The sequence below is a fragment of the Zalophus californianus genome, chromosome 1 (genome assembly GCF_009762305.2).
Source record: "Zalophus californianus isolate mZalCal1 chromosome 1, mZalCal1.pri.v2, whole genome shotgun sequence".
NCBI lineage: Eukaryota > Metazoa > Chordata > Mammalia > Carnivora > Otariidae > Zalophus > Zalophus californianus.
Window position 1 is genome coordinate 37,359,355 of NC_045595.1, and position 18,132 is coordinate 37,377,486.

The window sequence follows — 18,132 nt, forward strand, 5'->3', positions numbered from 1 at the left end:
ACTATCCAGTGGGGTTGGAGCATCTATTTTATGTCGACTTTTAAAAAATCCCAGTATAGTAGCCATTTTTGCATATTTTATGATGTATATAGCAGTTAATATGGCAGCATATGTGTCCATTGTTGTGTGTGTGTGTGTGTGTGTGTGTATGGTTGTGTGTGTGTGTGTGTATGGTGGGCTTGCTATCCCCCCTTTTTTTTACTGATAAAAGTTTACAATAAAAACTTTGGAGACCACTGGTTTAAGTAATAGACTAAGGTCAGCTCTCTCTCTATCCCCCTTCACCTGAAGGAAAATCAATTTTCTTAAGCTTCCTTTTGGTACCCAGGGTGTGGTTGCTGGAACATTTACAGCCACAGCAGCTGCAGTAGTGGCCTGAGTAGACTTTTCCTCTGAGTTTCTATAGTGGTAACAGGATTAACAGACTCTATTCTGGAAGTACTTGGGTGGCATAACACCTCCCAGCAGAACTATTCCTGACAAGGATGTGCAGATGGAAATGCATATTTATGTCACTTAAAGCCTACCAGAGACACAAGGATTTGAGCTATAACAATAAATAGAAAAAAAAATCTCCAGCGTTTTTGGTAACCCATACTCAAGTACATTGACTGTGCTTGGCGAAAGACCTACAGTTTGCTCTTTGTCCAAGCATAAAATATTCAACATTCAAGCATGTTAAGGTAGACTATTCCGAATATATTTGAGAGTGTTAAAACAAGCTAGCACAAAGTTAGGTTAAAATTTCAGGTCTTAAAAATAACAGGACAATTCTATGAAGTGTTTGGGCCATTTGAAGGGGAAAAAAGTCTCCTTTAGAAAAATTGTCTAATTATTCCATTTATTAATGATGACAGGTTTAAAAATAATTTCCAGAGGTCAAATAGTCATTGTAATCAAGGCTTCCAGTTTAGTAAGCCTTGATACACCTTCTGCTAGTTTCCTTCTAAAATACTTGTGACAAAAAAAAAAAGAAAGAAAAATGCTCACGTCTACAAAATACATATTATTTTGGCCTGGGGAATATTTACACCAAATATCAACCCATTAGAATTGACCTGAAGAATTCAATCAGTCTGGTGCTTACACTGAGAGGGAAATGAACAGCCTTTATTTCTCTGTTCCTGGCTCAGGAACCCGAAAACTGGGCTGCCATGGCTTTTGAAAAGGTGTGCTTGGTGACCTGACCAGAGAGCTAGAATTCTCTGCCACTCTAACCAATCCAGATAGGGTTTGTTACAAGAAACAGAAGGAAACTTTCAAAAACTGTTCAAGGTTCTCATTAGGTTGCATGAAGAGCTCTCTGAAGAAAAGAAAAGATAATCTCAAAAGGCAAATTGGGATGAAAAGCCTGCAAGATAGATCCAAAAGGACATGGTGAAATTAAAGATTCTGAAAAAGTCAAAATTGTACATAGAGAATTAAAATCTGCCTGAGCAGCAGCAAAACACAGAATTGACACTGCAGAAAATATCAGTAGTAATGTGGAGAGCAAATATGAAAAACTTTCCCATGGTTCAAAAGTAAAAAACACATGATTCAAGCTGTGATAGCAAAAATGACACTAATACACAGGTCAGAACACACAGCTGTCATCTAATAAAAAAGTTTTCCAAAGAAGAAACCAAAGCAATTTAAATATAAGCTTTGTTCAGAGATAATCCTGAAGTTTATCTTCTAAGTAGAAACATTTTTTTTTAGTAGAAACAATTTTTGATTGTGTACCTCACTGTCTAAAATTTAGGAAAAAGAGACCTACAATCCTAGAAAGTATTTTGAGTTACAAAAGTAAAGATTTTTTTCAAACACATAGACAAGCAAAACTATAGAAAGACCTGTCCTGAGGTTTTCCCCCAATCCTTCTTGCATAAAACTCAGTACCAGAAAACAGCCGTACAACATTTTCTCAATTTTGAGGGAATAAAATTATGCCTTGATAATTTTATCCTCAATCCACTCAACTTTTCTGTGCAAAAGTCCAATAAGGCATTCTCATCATGCACTGTCAGAAGAAAATGTCCTACCCCAGAGAAAAGCAATGAAAACTTTCTTGGAAAAACTATTCAGAGTCATATTTGCACTTTGTGAGGCAGCAAAAACAAAATCAGGAACTCAAGTTTTGAGAAGCTGAGGTAAGGAAAGATGACAGATCGTCCCCAGGAATTACATTGACATTGTTGGGGTGAATTTCAGTGTTCAAAACCAACTTGAACCGGAGGCTACAAAGCCAGAAACCAGGAAGTGCGTGGAAGTGTTTGGTCTCCTTTTAAGATGATATCTGGGTGTAGACGAAGAAAACCTTTGCATGATTTTTATTCTTGATTGTGGCAGTAACCTGGAAATTACTCCGATGATGCTCCGATAAAACCTCCACTCACAGAAGTGTTTTTTGAATTTTCCAAATAAGCATGAATTTTCCAGTTTTCTGAGTCTTTCAAGTAAGTTTTCTGCAATGAGTATTTCAGTGCAAAGGGCTGTCCAAAAAGCTCAGAAGGATATATTGCTTCATTGAAGAAATAGTCCTTTTATAAGTGACAAATTAAAAATGAGGATCTTTAAAATGAGTGCTAAAATGTGCTAACGTGATGATGTGGATTAGGAAAGAAGACAGTCGAATGGAAACATTAGTGGCTAGAGTGGTCAGTGTGTAGACATCGATAATTTTCTTTTTTGGAAAGTGCTAGACGTACTTCCTTTTTTTAACAAATGGAATGATGAAGGCAAGTATTGTATATTTTTATTCTTAAGCGAATTTCTAAAATATTTTCATAAAGAAAGGAGAAAGGAGAATGAAAGTAGTTTGGACAGGACACTGGAGCCGGTGAATGAGGAACACATCTTAGAACTACATGGATGCCAAAGAGGTCAGAACGAGGGCAGAGATCGGCACAGGAACAAAACGGCCGTACGCTTTCAGTTCACATCACTTTCATAGCCACTATCTCATTTCTCTGTGATTTCTTCCGTTCCGACCCTCCCCACACACATACATTTGTACCTCCCAATTTTGTGAGTGCCCTTTACAAGGTCATTCTTTCTACTTAGAGTTCCCTTCTTGCCTCACCTTGCTGAACTCCTGCTCGTCATTCGAGACTCAGAGGAAATGGTACTTTATTTAACAACTATTTGTCAACTGCTACTGTACTTGGAAATCCTTCCAGGTGCTGGGAATACAAGGATGAATGAAATCCATTTCTGCCCTCGTGGACACCTCAGCCTTCCCTAACCCTTGAAAAAGAAGGTCATTTCTGTGCTTCCATAACATTCTGTGATAAGTGCATCTTTCCCACTATTGAGGGAAGGGGCCTATGCCTTGGTGTCCCTGAGCTTAGCACAGGGCTTGGCATAGAAGTCGAATGAATGTAGGTGTGTGTCTGCTTACTAAATGGCAGGTAATCGAATGCTTAAATATGGTTCTCTGGCTTCTAGTCCTGTGCACTTTTGTATATTACATTGCATCTGAATCAGGCACGATAATAACCAGCACTGGTGCAATATTTTCAGATAAGAAGTTTTCAGAGATGGAGCTCTTTGGAAACTAAATAGAATTATAGAATTTTAGATGTGGAATGGACTGTAGATGTCAGTCAGTTTCATTTCCCACACACCAATTCATCCATCCATCCATTCATTCATTCATTCAGCTCTTGCTATAATAATAAAAGTAATGATAGTTAGCATTTGCTTCACACTATGAGAAGCTTTGAATGGATTCTCATTTAATCCTCACAATAACCCAATGAGGAAGTTATTACAAGTTCAGTTTTCCTAGCGAGGAAGGGGGCTGCGCCTTATTCACTGTTGTATTCCTAAGCTAGTAAAGATCGGGGTAAGAATTTGAATTTAGGTATTTGGCAGCTACAGTTTTTCCTCTTAACCACTGTGGTATATGTGGGGGGATACAAAGGTGAGTAAGACATAATTGTGCCTTTGGGGACTTTATGGTGTATTTAAAGGAGCCAAACAGGTCAATGGGTAGATTGCCCACAGGCAACTCTTCTATGCCATCTTTAACCTAATTTTTTTGCCAGTGTAATTCTGCTTAATGATTAATAGCTGGTCAGAATTCCCCAGGTAGGCCAAGGTTCAAATGAAGGGGGAAGAAGGACAGTGAGATTGTGTATGCTGGGAATTTGGCTGTTGTCCCACTTTCTGGGACTCTGATGCATATGATTATGCCAAGCTATCATTGTTAAGGCCATCTTCCATATTTACAGGGCATCGCTCAGTTAGAGGATGAGGGCTGGTCCTCATCCTATCAGTTGGGTGGATTAACTACCTGATTGCCCCTTTAAGAGGCTCTAGCAATTAGGTTGTCATAGTAACACCACCACCACCACCACCACTCTTGAGCCTGGCTGACACCCTGTAGGTCTAGTAGGTGAGTGCTCTGGCTCTATCCAGTTTAGTAAATAACAGTATTAACCACACCAACCCTTTATGCTTTAGGTTTCTCTAGGTAATTTTATGTTCCCATGCTCCCCCTCAAGCGGACAGGACAACGAAGTTCTGCTGGTTTTTTTCCTCTGGAAATCTAAGATCTAAGGTAGGAGTACAATCACAGCAAGAGAAGCTTGGAGGTTTGGGTAAAATTGGAATTCTTGGCAACCGGAGATGGGTACTCTTTGAAATTCCAGGTCTTCATCTTCTGAAATACATTTATGTTGCCATAAAGGTAAAGCTAGTCATTATAGTTTATTGTTAAGAGCTCATTGGCATTTGTATTTTTGTCAAATGAGTTATATAAAACTATGCATTTTAAATAATTTTAAATAATTGATATTTATGGATTTGTTTGTGTCTATGTGCTTATAATTTAGTACTTTGGATGGCTAGGCTTTCAACGAACACAGCTCTACTAGTGCTACCTCTGCTTTGGATTAATCTCACTTTAATTGAATGCCAAATACATTTGCAGAAGCTCAAAAGGTTGAAAACAGTAACAGAAATTCTAAAGGAATAATACTTAAAATGGAACCATAGGGCCTCCTGGGTTACATGAACTTAACTTACTACTTAGCTAATGGAATATTTAAACCTGAAATGAGCCAGCCATGCTTTGTTTGAAGTTGTCCCTTGGTGATACAAACAAGTATAAATATACCAGGTGAGTCCAATTCAGTAACTGTGCCAGAATGAGAGAGTTGTTTTTTTTTTTTTTTTTCTGTAAGAGAGCTCCATAAGTCAGAAGATACTGCTGATATTTTAAAGAAAATACATTTACTATTGTCAAGGTTGCTTTGAGAGGAACACCTTTACCGGTGGTCAGCTTGTTGAGTCCAACTGGAGTATGTAAACAGTTTATACAGTATATTGGCATAAGCCCACCAAGACCTTGTTTTATAATACCTAGGCAGTGATTCTTAAACTTTAGCATTCATCACAATCACCTGGAGTACGTGTTAAAACACTGATTGCTGTGTTATACTCTCAGGATTTCTGATTCTGTAAGTACAGACTTTAATTTCAAGTAAATTCCATTCAACAGAGAGTGATGGGAAACTTGGCATGTCTTATGGCTACCTGTCTGCCACCTGCTTCAGGTGATTCTCATTATTCTGTATTAGTCTATTTGCAGCAGGATGTTAATATGTGAAAGCAAGACTTTTGGCTCAAGTTTTCATTTATTGTGCACCTATTATGAGCCACGAAGCAACTGCAACTGGCTTTGTACCCAGGTCACTCAACCAGAACTCAAACCCAGTTCGTTCAAACTCTTGCTACCATCTATCTCTGCACAGATTCCTTAAAATCCACTGAGATAAGTGCAAAGCGTGGATATAAACACTTGAGTCCAGTAATTTGACCCCACATATGATTAAGAAGTTATAGTTAGAATCGAAATGAGCCCCTTTCCCATTCTAAGCAAACTTTTTTTGGTCGAGATTTCAAGGAAATTAATTGTGGCATCTCGAATTGGAAGGATCAAAGTTCTCTTCCCCTAGAAACATGAGGACTCTGTTGACAAGTCCTTGTACTCTGGACTTGTCATAATGAGTCGTAAAGGTTGGTGCCCTGCCCCAGGTTCATCTCCAAAACTTAAGTCTAGGAAATTTCTTTTTCCGATGTGTACTAGCCAAGTTTGAGAGCACCACGGAGCAGAACCACATCAACCACAAGCTTGCATGCATTCAGCTTAAATCACATACAAATGAAGGTTGGGATGCTTTGGGGTACTTTCAGTGTTTTGTTTTGTTTTGTTTTCCTCATGGATGAATTTGTTGTTATGATCCCTCTTTGAGACCTAATCTTTGTTCCTCTTTCCTTGTGCTCTTTCTTTGATACGCTTAGTCAATCTGACTTTTGTGCCCTCCTTTCCCTGCCTATTCTTGTGGTTTTCTTGTCTTATCGAGTATAAACTGTTATGCTATCTGCATTGGATATATACAAGAATGCCATGTCTATAGTCTATATATTTCCTGCGTGTCTTAATCTTTATTCTTTATCACAGCAGACATTGTGGAAAACACCAGGTTAATGTAAAAAACCAAATCCCCGGGTCTATCTTTATCACTAATAGGCAGAGGGGAAATAATGGTGTGTGGACAAAACGGGCTTAGTCAACCATAATAAGGAGCCAAGACATATTTTCCTCTAAGTGTGTAAGTAGGCCTTTTGCAGACTGATTCCAAGGGCCAGCTAAGGATGTTACATGGACCAGACACATCGCATTTCTTCCTGGGTCTTCCAAGCACATTATAATGATAGGTGAATAATCCTGGTTCCTGTGTAGCCATGACTCCATGCTGCAGTTGATGTGAAAACCTCAGTGGCTGAGCCGTTCAGCTTCATTATGTTCTTCCACCTATTCTGGAAGCCCTTTGGATGAGCTCCAGATGTTCCATAAAAGGTGGCACTTCTTTATAAAGAAAAATGCTTAGTTTTCTTGTTGGCAGCACTTAATGAGTGTGTTCTCTGAAGATAGGAAAGCACCCTGCAGAGGATACATTTAGCGCCACACTATAATTTCCGCAGTGCTCACTCTGTGTCCGACTTTACAACTGCCCCTTCACCTTCCCAAGTGCCAGACGTAATAATGGGGTCAGTTAGAGAGCTTCCGACAACGCTTGGGAGTCTACCCTCCGAGACTTCAGTGGAGTTAAACATCAGGAGAAAATTCACCCTTCTTCTTCTTCTTCTTTTTTTTTTTTAAATTCATTTAGAAGTTCACTCAGCAAAATGCCATTTTCCATTCGGTTCTCTATTAAAACACTACAGTTGATAACATCCCTGTAATTTTTGCAGCTTCCCCCCCCCCCCCGCCCCGTGAACCAGCCAACAAAGAAAGGAGATGGATGAAAATGTATGTTAAGTGAAAACATAATATCATATCTTCTTTTACTTTCGTAAAGGGTGTTAAAACAGATTCATTAGTTTTGACTAAATACAAGGTTTCTGTGAGGATTTTCGGTAAGTGACATGACAGTGTTGATACATGCGCTCAAGACAATGGAGGTTAAAACTGGTTGAAAATATATTTCTCTGATACAGCTTGCATGTTGCAAAAGTTACGGAATAAATATATGGTAGATATTTTTCAGTGTAAGGAAAGGATTTTTAAGGCAGGGATGTCTTTTCATGAAACACCTTTTGTGCCATGATGAGCTAGCCAACAAAAGAATTTTTTTTTATCTAATAAGAGAAAGTAATTTATAATACCGATATGTCAATATGTTTTTCAATAAACTTTTCCCCAGATTTTCTCGAATTCTCGTCAGTGTAAGAATTATAATTATATGTCTTCTTCCCACTTTGAAAGTGGCACAAGGTGCTCATTTGCAGTTCTGCTGTTCAATTGTCACTAGAATAGAAATGTCATGACTCAGTTAACAATGCTTTATTATTCACATTGATCTTTTTTATAGTGTTCTTTATCTCAAAAACATTGTAAATCAGATATCTACCTCCCACTCTTTTGTTCATTTGCAAATTTTTATTATTCTAGTTTAAGAAAGCAATGGTGTGTCAAGAGTTAGTGTATACTGTTTATGTTCTCCCTGCTTCAAAATCTTTTCCTCTGTATGAAGTGGAGATGCCAGAAGCATTCCTAATTCTAACTTCTTTAAATACCCTCATAAGAAAATTTTGTATCTCCTCTGGATCAAAAGAGGTTTGATGTTTTTTTAAATCCACAAAGATGAAACAATGGAGTGAAAGTATACTTTAGTGCTAAGAACAAAAGTACTTTAGAGTTATGTCTTTTAAAATATTATCACTTCTGACTCAGTTTCTCCCCCTCTAGCTATGCATGTGACTTGTACCACACTTTTGCCCTCTAACAATTCAGGATATATGGTGGGGCTATTGTTGAAATAACATCACCACGAGCCCCGTTTTTGACAGATGATGCCACTGGAGGGAGTACTGGCCTCCTTGGACTTAAAAAAGCATGGCATCAAATCATTGTTCCTTCAGCAACTACTAAGTTGGTTACTGATAGGATGTTGACATGATTTAAAACAATTTCGAAGTGGTATGAAGCATAGCACTTTATTCCTGAATTCACCTCTATATGGAAGGGTATGATAGCTATGTGGGTTAACCAGCATTTATTTAAGTAAAAACCATACAGTACCTCACCTAACAGATGAATTGGAAGCAAGACAGCAACCAGGAATTCACTCACTCATTTAGGAAACATTTATAGGCTCTTTATAAAGTACCCGGCAATAGGCTAAGTGCTGGTAGATACACAGAGATGAAAAAGACCTGGCCCTGCCTTCAGAGTTCACTATTCAGTGGGGCGACAGGCATTCAGACAACTTCAGGAGCATATGATAAGCAGATAATAGAGGTATGTACACAGTTCTGTGGGTACAAAATTCAGGAATTTGCAATTATGTTGGATGTCATGCAGAAAAATATCTAAGAGAAGATGAAATTTTCATTGAGTCCTAAAAAATTAGTATTCAATTGCCAGTTGGCAATTAAAAGCAGGAACATTCCATGAAGTAGACAAAGTTTGTACACCTTGGAAGTGTGAAAAACAGTGTTTAGTAGAGCATGGTAAGATCATGGGGGGGGGGTAGGGGGAGGAGAGAAAGGGACTGGTGAGCGTTAAGATGAAGATTTTTATCTTTTCTTATGGATTTTAGACTTTAGCCACTGGGGCGGTGGTTCTTGCAATCTAGGAGAGATGGATCCCAAGGGAATATGTGGATCTTCTCTTGGAAAAATGCACTATATTCAGACATATGATACAGGTGATCCACCCCTACCCCCCAAACATACAAACTATATCCAAATTCCTTTAACTCCTATTGCAGAGCCTGAAATAAAGGTTTTAAGTAGGAATAAAACAAGATCATATCTTTGTCTCAGAAAGGCCAATATGAAGGATGGATTGTAGGGAAAGTAGACTGGAGTCCAGGATTCTAGTTATTGTTATTTGTCTGCTCTCTTCCAAATTAACATGTAAACCAGTCACTGCCTTCTCCTTACACTGTTTTTCTCTAAGCCACTGTGATGTCAGTCTCTCTGAGTCTTTCCATACCTCTTCTCCTTGCCCAAGAGATGAGAACATTTTAAGAAAAAGAGTCTGGTTAAAAGGACCACATGCTACAAAGAAAGCAGTAATATTTCCAGATGGAAACCAAACCAATGAGTTTGGCAATTTGGTGATGTTTGTTAGAATAATTTCAATACATGAGGAAGGATAGAAGACAGATTAATTTAGGATGGGGGGAAAACAGAAATAAGAATATAGAAAAGATGAACATGTATTACTCTCTCAGTAGGTAATAATCGCTAAATATTTCTAGAGGCTTTTGATGTACCAATATTCCATAAGGCTTTCGATGTATAAGCAGATCTAAATCCTTACCTTAACCCTAGGGGCTAAACATTATTACTATCCACATTTTACATATCAGGAGGCTGAGGCACAGAAAGATAATATAAGTTGTGAATTAAAATTACAGCTCGTGAGAGGTGCAGTTGGGATTTAAACCAGAAAGTCTGGTTTCAGAAAAGAAGGTGAGCTTTTTTCTACTACAATGCACTGCCTTTGATAAAGTAGATGTCATAGGTAAATAGTAATATTAATAGTACATGTACTATAATGGGTAATATTGATAATATAGTAGTATTGTGATAGTAATTAGTGAGCAATAGATATGCAAAGGAGAAACTTTAATCTCAATTTGAATAGGTTGTCACTATTACTAGAATAACGTGTGCTAAATATTTCACTATTTGGGACTGGATAAGGTACTAGCAGTAGTCTTTAGTGCCCCTAAGTTTTAGAAGTTTTGATATGAAGAAACATTCTTCAAAGGTGAATATCGATAGCAAGATCTAAAGTATTATAGTAATATAAAAATACTGAAGAGACCTAATGCTCTATCATGTTGTGTTTCACTGTATATGGAAAAAACCTTGACAAAATCTTTTGTCTCTGATGAAAGTTTTTTTTTTGAACTCTTTTAAATTTTATTATGTTATGTTAGTCACCATATAATACATCATTAGTTTTGATGTTGTGATCCACAATCCATTGTTTTCGTATAACACCCAGTGCTCCATGTAGTACGTGCCCTCCTTAATACTCATCACCAGGCTAACCCATCCCCCCAACCCCCTCCCCTCTAAAACCCTGTTTGTTTCTCAGAGTCCATAGTCTCTCATGGTTCGTCTCTCCCTCCGATTTCCCGCCCCCCGCATTTTTCCCTTCCTTCTCCTAATGTCCTCCATGCTGTTCCTTATGTTCCACAAATAGTGAAACCCTATGATAATTGACTTTCTCTGCTTGACTTATTTCACTTAGCATAATCTCCTCCAGTCCCATCCGTGTTGATGTAAAAGTTGGGTATTCATCCTTTCTGATGGCTGAGTAATATTCCATTGTATATACGGACCACATCTTCTTTATCCATTCATCTGTTGAAGGGCATCTCGGCTCTTTCCACAGTTTGGCTATTGTGGACATTGCTGCTATGAACATTGGGGCGCATATGGCCCTTCTTTTCACTACCTCTGTGTCTTTGGGATAAATATCCAGGAGTGCAATTGCTGGGTCATAGAGTAGCTCTATTTTTAAATTTTTGAGGTACCTCCACACTGTTTTCCAAAGTGGCTGTACCAACTTGCATTCCCACCAACAGTGTAAGAGGGTTCCCCTTTCTCCACAACCTCTCCAACATTTGTTGTTTCTTTCCCAGTCCATTTTTGCCATTCTAACTGGTGTAAGGTGGTATCTCAGTGTGGTTTTGATTTGAATTTCCCTGATGGCTAATGATGATGAACATTTTTTTCATGTGTCTCCTAGCCATTTGCATGTCTTCTTCAGAGAAGTGTCTTTTCATATCTTCTGCCCATTTTTTTGACTTGATTATTTGTTTTTTGGGTGTTGAATTTGAGAAGTTCTTTATAGATCTTGGATACCAGCCCTTTATCTGTAGTGTTATTTGCAAATATCTTCTCCCATTCTGTGGGTTGCCTCTTTGTTTTGTTGACTATTTCCTTTGCTGTGCAGAGGCTTTTTATCTTGATGAAGTCCCAAAAGTTCATTTTTGCTTTTGTTTCACTAGCTTTTGGAGATGTATCTTGAAAGAAGTTGCTGTAGCTGATGTCAAAGAGGTTACTGCCTATGTTCTCCTCTAGGATTTTGATGGATTCCTGTTTCACACTGAGGTCTTTCATCCATTTTGAGTTTATCTTTGTGTATGGTGTTAGAGAATGGTCAAGTTTCATTCTTCTGCATGTGGCTGTCCAATTTTCCCAACACCATTTACTGAAGAGACTGTCTTTTTTCCATTGTATGTTTTTTCCTGCTTTGTCAAAGATTATTTGACCATAGAGTTGAGGGTCCATATCTGGGTTCTCTATTCTGTTCCATTGGTCTGTATGTCTGTTTTTGTGCCAGTACCATGCTGTCTTGGTGATCACAGCTTTGCAATATCGCTTGAAATCAGGCAACGTGATGCCCCCAGCTTTGTTTTTCTTTTTCAACATTTCCTTGGTGATTCGGGGTCTTTTCTGATTCCATACAAATTTTAGGATTGTTTGTTCCAGCACTTTGAAAAATATCATTGGAATTTTGATCGGGAATGCATTGAAGGTATAGATTGCTCTGGGTAGCATAGACATTTTAACAAGAGTTTAATTTGAAAAGTTAACTATCTGCAGCTTAAGTATTCATTCTTATCCCTCAAAAGGAGCCATTTGTCTTTTGACTAATGTTAAGTTGCCAAAAACATAATGTCTCACTAATAGAGAGTCAGAGATGGTCTCGGTTTTTCAACAATAGCACAAAAGTTCTGGGAGAAGAATCCCTGGGACTCTTGGCTCTCAGTTGTTTGTCCTTATCTTCTGGCTAAAATATGTAGGAAAATATTTCCCAAGTCAATGTACTGGATCCTGATGAAATAGTCAAGATTTTTTACTTTTTAAAAGTATGGTGCTAAGTGTTGAAAATTGAAAACAAAAATACAAAGAGTTTTGTACTTAATAAAGAAAAATGTATATTCCTCCCACTGATGTTTTTTCATGAATCATTTATTCTTTGATAGAGAGTATTCAGGTTTTATTTGTATTATGGTTTTCTTTACTGATGAAAATGTACAGCTGGGTTATACCCCGAAATTCCTTCATTCATTTGGTAAGTGGTATTGAGTGTCTACTATGTGGCAGACATTGTAGTAGGTGAGGAAAAACTCAGATAACAACCTAAGTCAGTCTTCAGATAGCTTCCAGTAGCCAAGTCCGGTAAAGTGACACTGAGAACTCCATGTACCAAATGCTATGACAGAGGTTATGGGCTTACCAGTGAGGGATGCTCACAGCCTCCATGTTAAAAGGTCTTCCCAGAGAAGATAAATCAAGATATGAATCTAGAGGAAGGATAGGAAGGATGTGCATTTTCTTTTGCAAAAAGCATAAAACTTTTGGTAAAAATTTTTTTTTTCTGTTACCAGCATCCTGGTACACATTGTAGAAGAGGAACCAGCGAAGGAGAAGGAAAACCAGAGACTGCCAAGTAAGGTGAGTGTGTAAGACTATTTAGTGGTCAGCAGTGCTGGTGCATATATATATATATATATATATATATATATATATATATATATGAACCTTATGTATTCAGAAAGTTCCTTCTTTACATATATTGGTGGATCCAATGCTTCAAATGTGACTAAGGAAAATATTCTCAATTATACCATCTTTAGCTCATGAAGATTGGTGACTTGGATGCATACTGAGTTGAATGTACTTCTTTCTGGACACAAAGTTAAACAACATTTTCCAGTGGTTTTTTGCATCTGGGTGGTGTCATGCAAATTGTTCTGGCGGAAGGGATGTGGGCGAAAATGATGTGCCACACTTGCAAGTTTGTCCTCTAAACTATGTCACGTGATTCTCCACATTTTATTCTTTATGTAATGGACAGCTTTAAGCAAAAAATGCAGTAGTGGGTTGGGGGTGGGGTAATTGGGTGATTGGCATTAAGGAGGGCACCTGACGTGATGAGCACTGGGTGTTCTAAGCAACTGATAAATTATTAAACATTAAATCTGAAACTAATGATGTACTATATGTTGGCTAATTAAATTTAAAGAAAAAAGAAAAAGAAAAAAATAATGCAGTAGAAAACTGAGGAGCCCCCTGGGGGTAGCAGAGCCAAAAGATAAAACAGCCTGGATCCTTGAGTCACCACATGGTGGACAGCAACTCAAAAATATCTACCTGCATTGAACTTTGGCTTGGGATGAACTTTTATTAAGTTAGTCCACTAAAAAGTAGGGTTTGGTTTTTACAGCCACTGCTCTTAATAAATCTGGCTAATGTTATGCAGTACAACTCATATGTGAATTAATTAATGAATATTTTTCAGTATTTATTATACAATAATTTAGAAGTATTTAGTATTGAATTCCAGGACTTGAATAGAGCATATTTATTATGTAATTTTATCCTATAAGAAATGCTATGAAGTAGGTATTATTACTGCCATCCCCACTATAATGGTTGAGAAATTGGGGCCCCACAGTTGGAGATATTTACTTAAGATCATAGAATGTGGCCAGGATTTGAATCCATGTTCTTAGACATGAGAGCTGCCCACTTAACAGTATATTGTGTCCCACTGGTAGATATGATAATGTATGTTGAACAACTGATGTCTTATATTATTTCTTACAAGAAGGTAAACATAGTTGAGTAACAACCAGCATAGTTCCCTTTATTCTGTAAAATAATGTGGAAGATCCATTTCATCCTGAGTATAACAACAGAAATTCTTTTCACCAGTGTGTCCTTTCATTAAAATATGTATTTAGATATAGACTTGTGTCAGACCTTTATTTTTGACCACTAGAATTTTATTTGGTTCTCAAAACCTCTACCAACCCATTTTATAATTAGGCCAATAATAGATGAATCATATATATACACACACTTTCTAAGTCTAGCCAAATGGATATTTGAAGAACAATGGAAATCCCTCTTGGAATTGGCTGATAGAAGTCATTTATTTATTATTTACTGTTTAATATGTGGTTTCATTTAACAAAAACAAAACTGAACTGTAAAGTAACAAGCTGTGAATTATTAGTCAAGGATTCTCATTTTTTGATGGATACCTCCTCTATGGTTTACGCTATGGAACAATTTATCCCACCCCTTCATCCTCCTTGAATTTTGGGAAGACAACGTTCCATGATGAATGCAAGGGCCAAGTATGCATTCAAATACGAGGATTCTGCATGCCCGCCACACCGTGCTTGTGCTATTCTCCTCCCAGGTGGGAGAAGAGGATCTCAAGCAACAAAGCTCTTTATTAAAATGGTGAACTTCCGTTAGAATAAAAAGACCTTCAACTTGATTACTTGTGCTACTGTTCCCTGCTCACAGGAGCTGGATTGACCCTTATGAAGGACTAGGAACTGTGAGGTACATCAACACTGGCCATGGCTCTGCATTTGTAACAAATACATTTTTACCTTTCGTGACAAAACAGCCCTATTGTTATCAGCTGTAAATCTATTAAAAACACGCAAGGGTATTTTAGTATGTGTATCGTGCATGAAAAATATTATTGCCTGACAGGCTCTGCTTGGCAATGGAAAAGAGGTTTTATTGAAGGAAAACAGTAGTAGCAAATGGTGAGCAGTGCACAGGAAGGTAATTGTGCCTTTAACATTGGCGGCACACGTTCACTTAAGACGAAGACTCCTGCCCCTGCCTCATCCGCACCCAAAGGACCTGCTAGACAAGCAGCCAGTCATCTCTCTCTGGGATCAAGCTGTCAATGCAAACTTGAATTCTTTCCCTTTTTCTGAGCTAAGCTCTACCCCCAGAGCTCCCAACGCCTTCCTGAGTGAAAGCTCTAAAAGAGCTCCCTTCTAAATTGCCTCACATGCGCCTCGCTCTTCAAACTGACAGAACAAAAGAGCCAAATTACAAAAGTATGGTCTAAGTGACTTGTTAGTTGCACTGGATGATTACTTCTTAATGGGCTCTGAGAACAGGCTGTGGGTTTTGAGGCTGCTTAACTAAACCTTGCAGAGTTCTTTCCTAGTTAGTTACTAATTAAGGTTGATTTGCTTAATCAGCTAAACACACACTAATGAAAGAAAGAGTGACAGAGAGAAAGGAGATGGGGCAAAAGGTAGACCCTTCTCCTCTCTCTTACCCTTCCCAATTAGTGGCAATGAAATTACTTGGATTAAGAGTCACAAAAATAAATTCTCATCTGGAAGGACTAAACAGGCCTGCTGTGATGTGTGTGTGTGTGTGTGTGTGTGTGTGTGTGTTCATGGCTTTTTCCCTTCCCAAACTGATGCTATGCCAAATAATAGTCCTGTTTTCTTGAAGGCTAGTTAGCGCTGGATGCTCCCAAAGCCTATTGTCTGCTCCTTCCGCCCTGCTTCCCCCTAACTGTTAATGAATGTGTTCAACTGGCCAGGGTCACTTTATTATTCTGACATAATGAACTGGGGGATGTGATTTCCAAGTTCTTAGGCTGACACTGGCAGGGTGATGATTTCACCTCGAGGTGCCCCAACTGTATACTCGACACACTTGGAAGAATAAATATTGATCTGCTTTCTGAGGATGTGCACCATGTGAAATGTTAATGCTTTTAAACGACTTTGGACATACAAAGTAGCTATTATTACCACTATTATTATAAGGTATAAAATCTCAGAGTATCTCATCTTTACCCTTTATCCTCATGATTAGTGCACATGTGCTGAGTGTCCACTGTATTCACACCACCACTCATGTGACTGGATATAGTGATGACATTCTAAGACAAAGACATTCATTTTGTGACTCCATAGCAAGGAAAGGAAGGGTTATTCTCCACAATAATGTGAATACTTATTGTTTTGTGAACTACTGATAATGAATGTTTATTCCCTCATGGGTCCTCACTTGTTAATGGGTTGGAGATTTTCTACTTGTCTTCCCTAGGTGATTCATTCTTTTCTATAAAAGGAAGGACAAAAATTGCCATATAAAATCATAGTTGGCTATAAAAGTTTGAGGCCCTAAGAGAGATGGGGTTAATAGCTGAACTCTGGTTTGGCAGAATAATTTCTGAGAAAGTTGGATACTAAAAGTGGGTTTCCCCCAAACCATGATATAGGAGATAGTCCTAGTTAAATTGCCTTATGTAAGAAAATGCTGAAATTTGTGGTTTGGGTGGTACTGGTGAAGTCTGAGAGAAATAGGAGTACAGTAATATGGCAGGAGGCAAGATCTCAGAATGGCATAATGGACAATGAGAATGGTCAAGTGACATAGTTAGCAACATGGCTGTCTGAGATCATTTTAAACTGCTTGCTAGATAGTACTTTGATTGCAAAGCCCTCATCCCCATTATTTTTTCACTTTTGTCAAACTCCAGTGAAGCCAGCTGAGGACCCAGATAGGTGAGTGAGGTGTGGAAAAGTTTGCAATGAGCAATTTGGGATTGGGTAGGAGGAAATTCTGCTTTTCTCAAGGATTCTAGACACTTGAAGAGATTCCTGGGCTGATGTCTGATTTATACATTTGCTTACTTATTAAATGTCTTTATTCAACTAATGGTTATTGAAAATCTACTATGTGTCAGGGATGCTGATAGTGGTTTGGGAATACAAAAGTGACTAGTACTGATAAGATTTCTGTGCTTAATACAGCTTATCATCATAAGCAATGGAATACACCTATATCTACCTTGCAGCAATTTAAAAATTTATAATGATTTTATGTGATATGCCCACATACTACCACTCCTACTGTCTTCCCTACTTCTTCCTTGCTACCTTTGTTTTCAGTGAATTAATTTCTTCATTGGTTCCCAGTTTTTAAAATTTTGCTCAAGTCACTGTCATATGTAATGCCTCTCTTCTTCTCACCTAGTTAAATCCTGCCAGCTTCTCTTTAAAACCTGCCTTGGACATCCTCAGCCCAAAGAAACATCAAGATTTTTCTGATTTAATTGGTCTGGAGTATACTGTGGACATCATAATTTGTGACAGCTGCCAAGATGATTCTAATGTATAGTCAGGGTTGAGAACCACTCTCCAAAAGTGGACATATCGAGAGAGTTCAAGAGGGCAGTCTAGGAAGATCCTGAGCTCAGCTCTTCTTGTGGACACAACAGATCTATAGCCTCATATGGAATAATTCCCTCTGAAGGGGATATAGGAGCTGGATAAACAGAGCCTGCACAACAAGGGACAGAACTGAGATGGGTAGAGGGGTAGAGACATGGTCTCAAGAAAAAAAAAAAGCCACACCCCAAGAACTGTGTTCTAAGGGTGAAAGGGGGTTTCAAAGATTTCCTGAAGAGGAAGAAACTTGAGCTCCACATCAGGGACCCTAACTGTTAGATCCTACACAAGAGAGATGAGCCCCCAAAACATCTGGCTTTGAAAACCAACAAGGAGTACATCCAGGAAAACTCTAGAACTGTAGAGAAAGGAAAATTGCTTTTAAAGGGTTTGTGAAGACTCACTCACCCTGGAAACCAGCACAAAACACCAGATTGAAAAGTGCATAGACCATCGATGAAGGAGACCCACTTGCTAATCCTGGAGCACCTACTGAAGAGGCAGGAGGTAGCTGGGCCTCTCCTCAGTGACTGAGATGCTAGAGGCAGACATTCTTGCTATTTTGTTCTGTGCAGATCCTGGCACTAGTGGG

At 38.3% G+C, this 18,132-nt stretch overlaps 1 protein-coding gene and 1 long non-coding RNA gene across 4 annotated transcripts in view; one reads left to right on the top strand and one right to left on the bottom strand.

Annotated features, from left to right (window-relative positions):
* MDFIC2 (MyoD family inhibitor domain containing 2) overlaps nucleotides 1–18,132 on the bottom strand; it is a 111,740-nt gene that overhangs the window by 18,835 nt on the left and 74,773 nt on the right. The window lies entirely within an intron of this gene.
* LOC118356102 overlaps nucleotides 4,327–18,132 on the top strand; it is a 132,961-nt gene continuing 119,155 nt past the window's right edge. For 2 of the 3 annotated variants that reach the window (XR_004819433.1, XR_004819435.1), the window contains exons 1-2: nucleotides 4,394–4,546; nucleotides 12,915–12,981. This is a non-coding gene — a long non-coding RNA (uncharacterized LOC118356102). The other variant, XR_004819434.1, reaches the window with a different exon arrangement.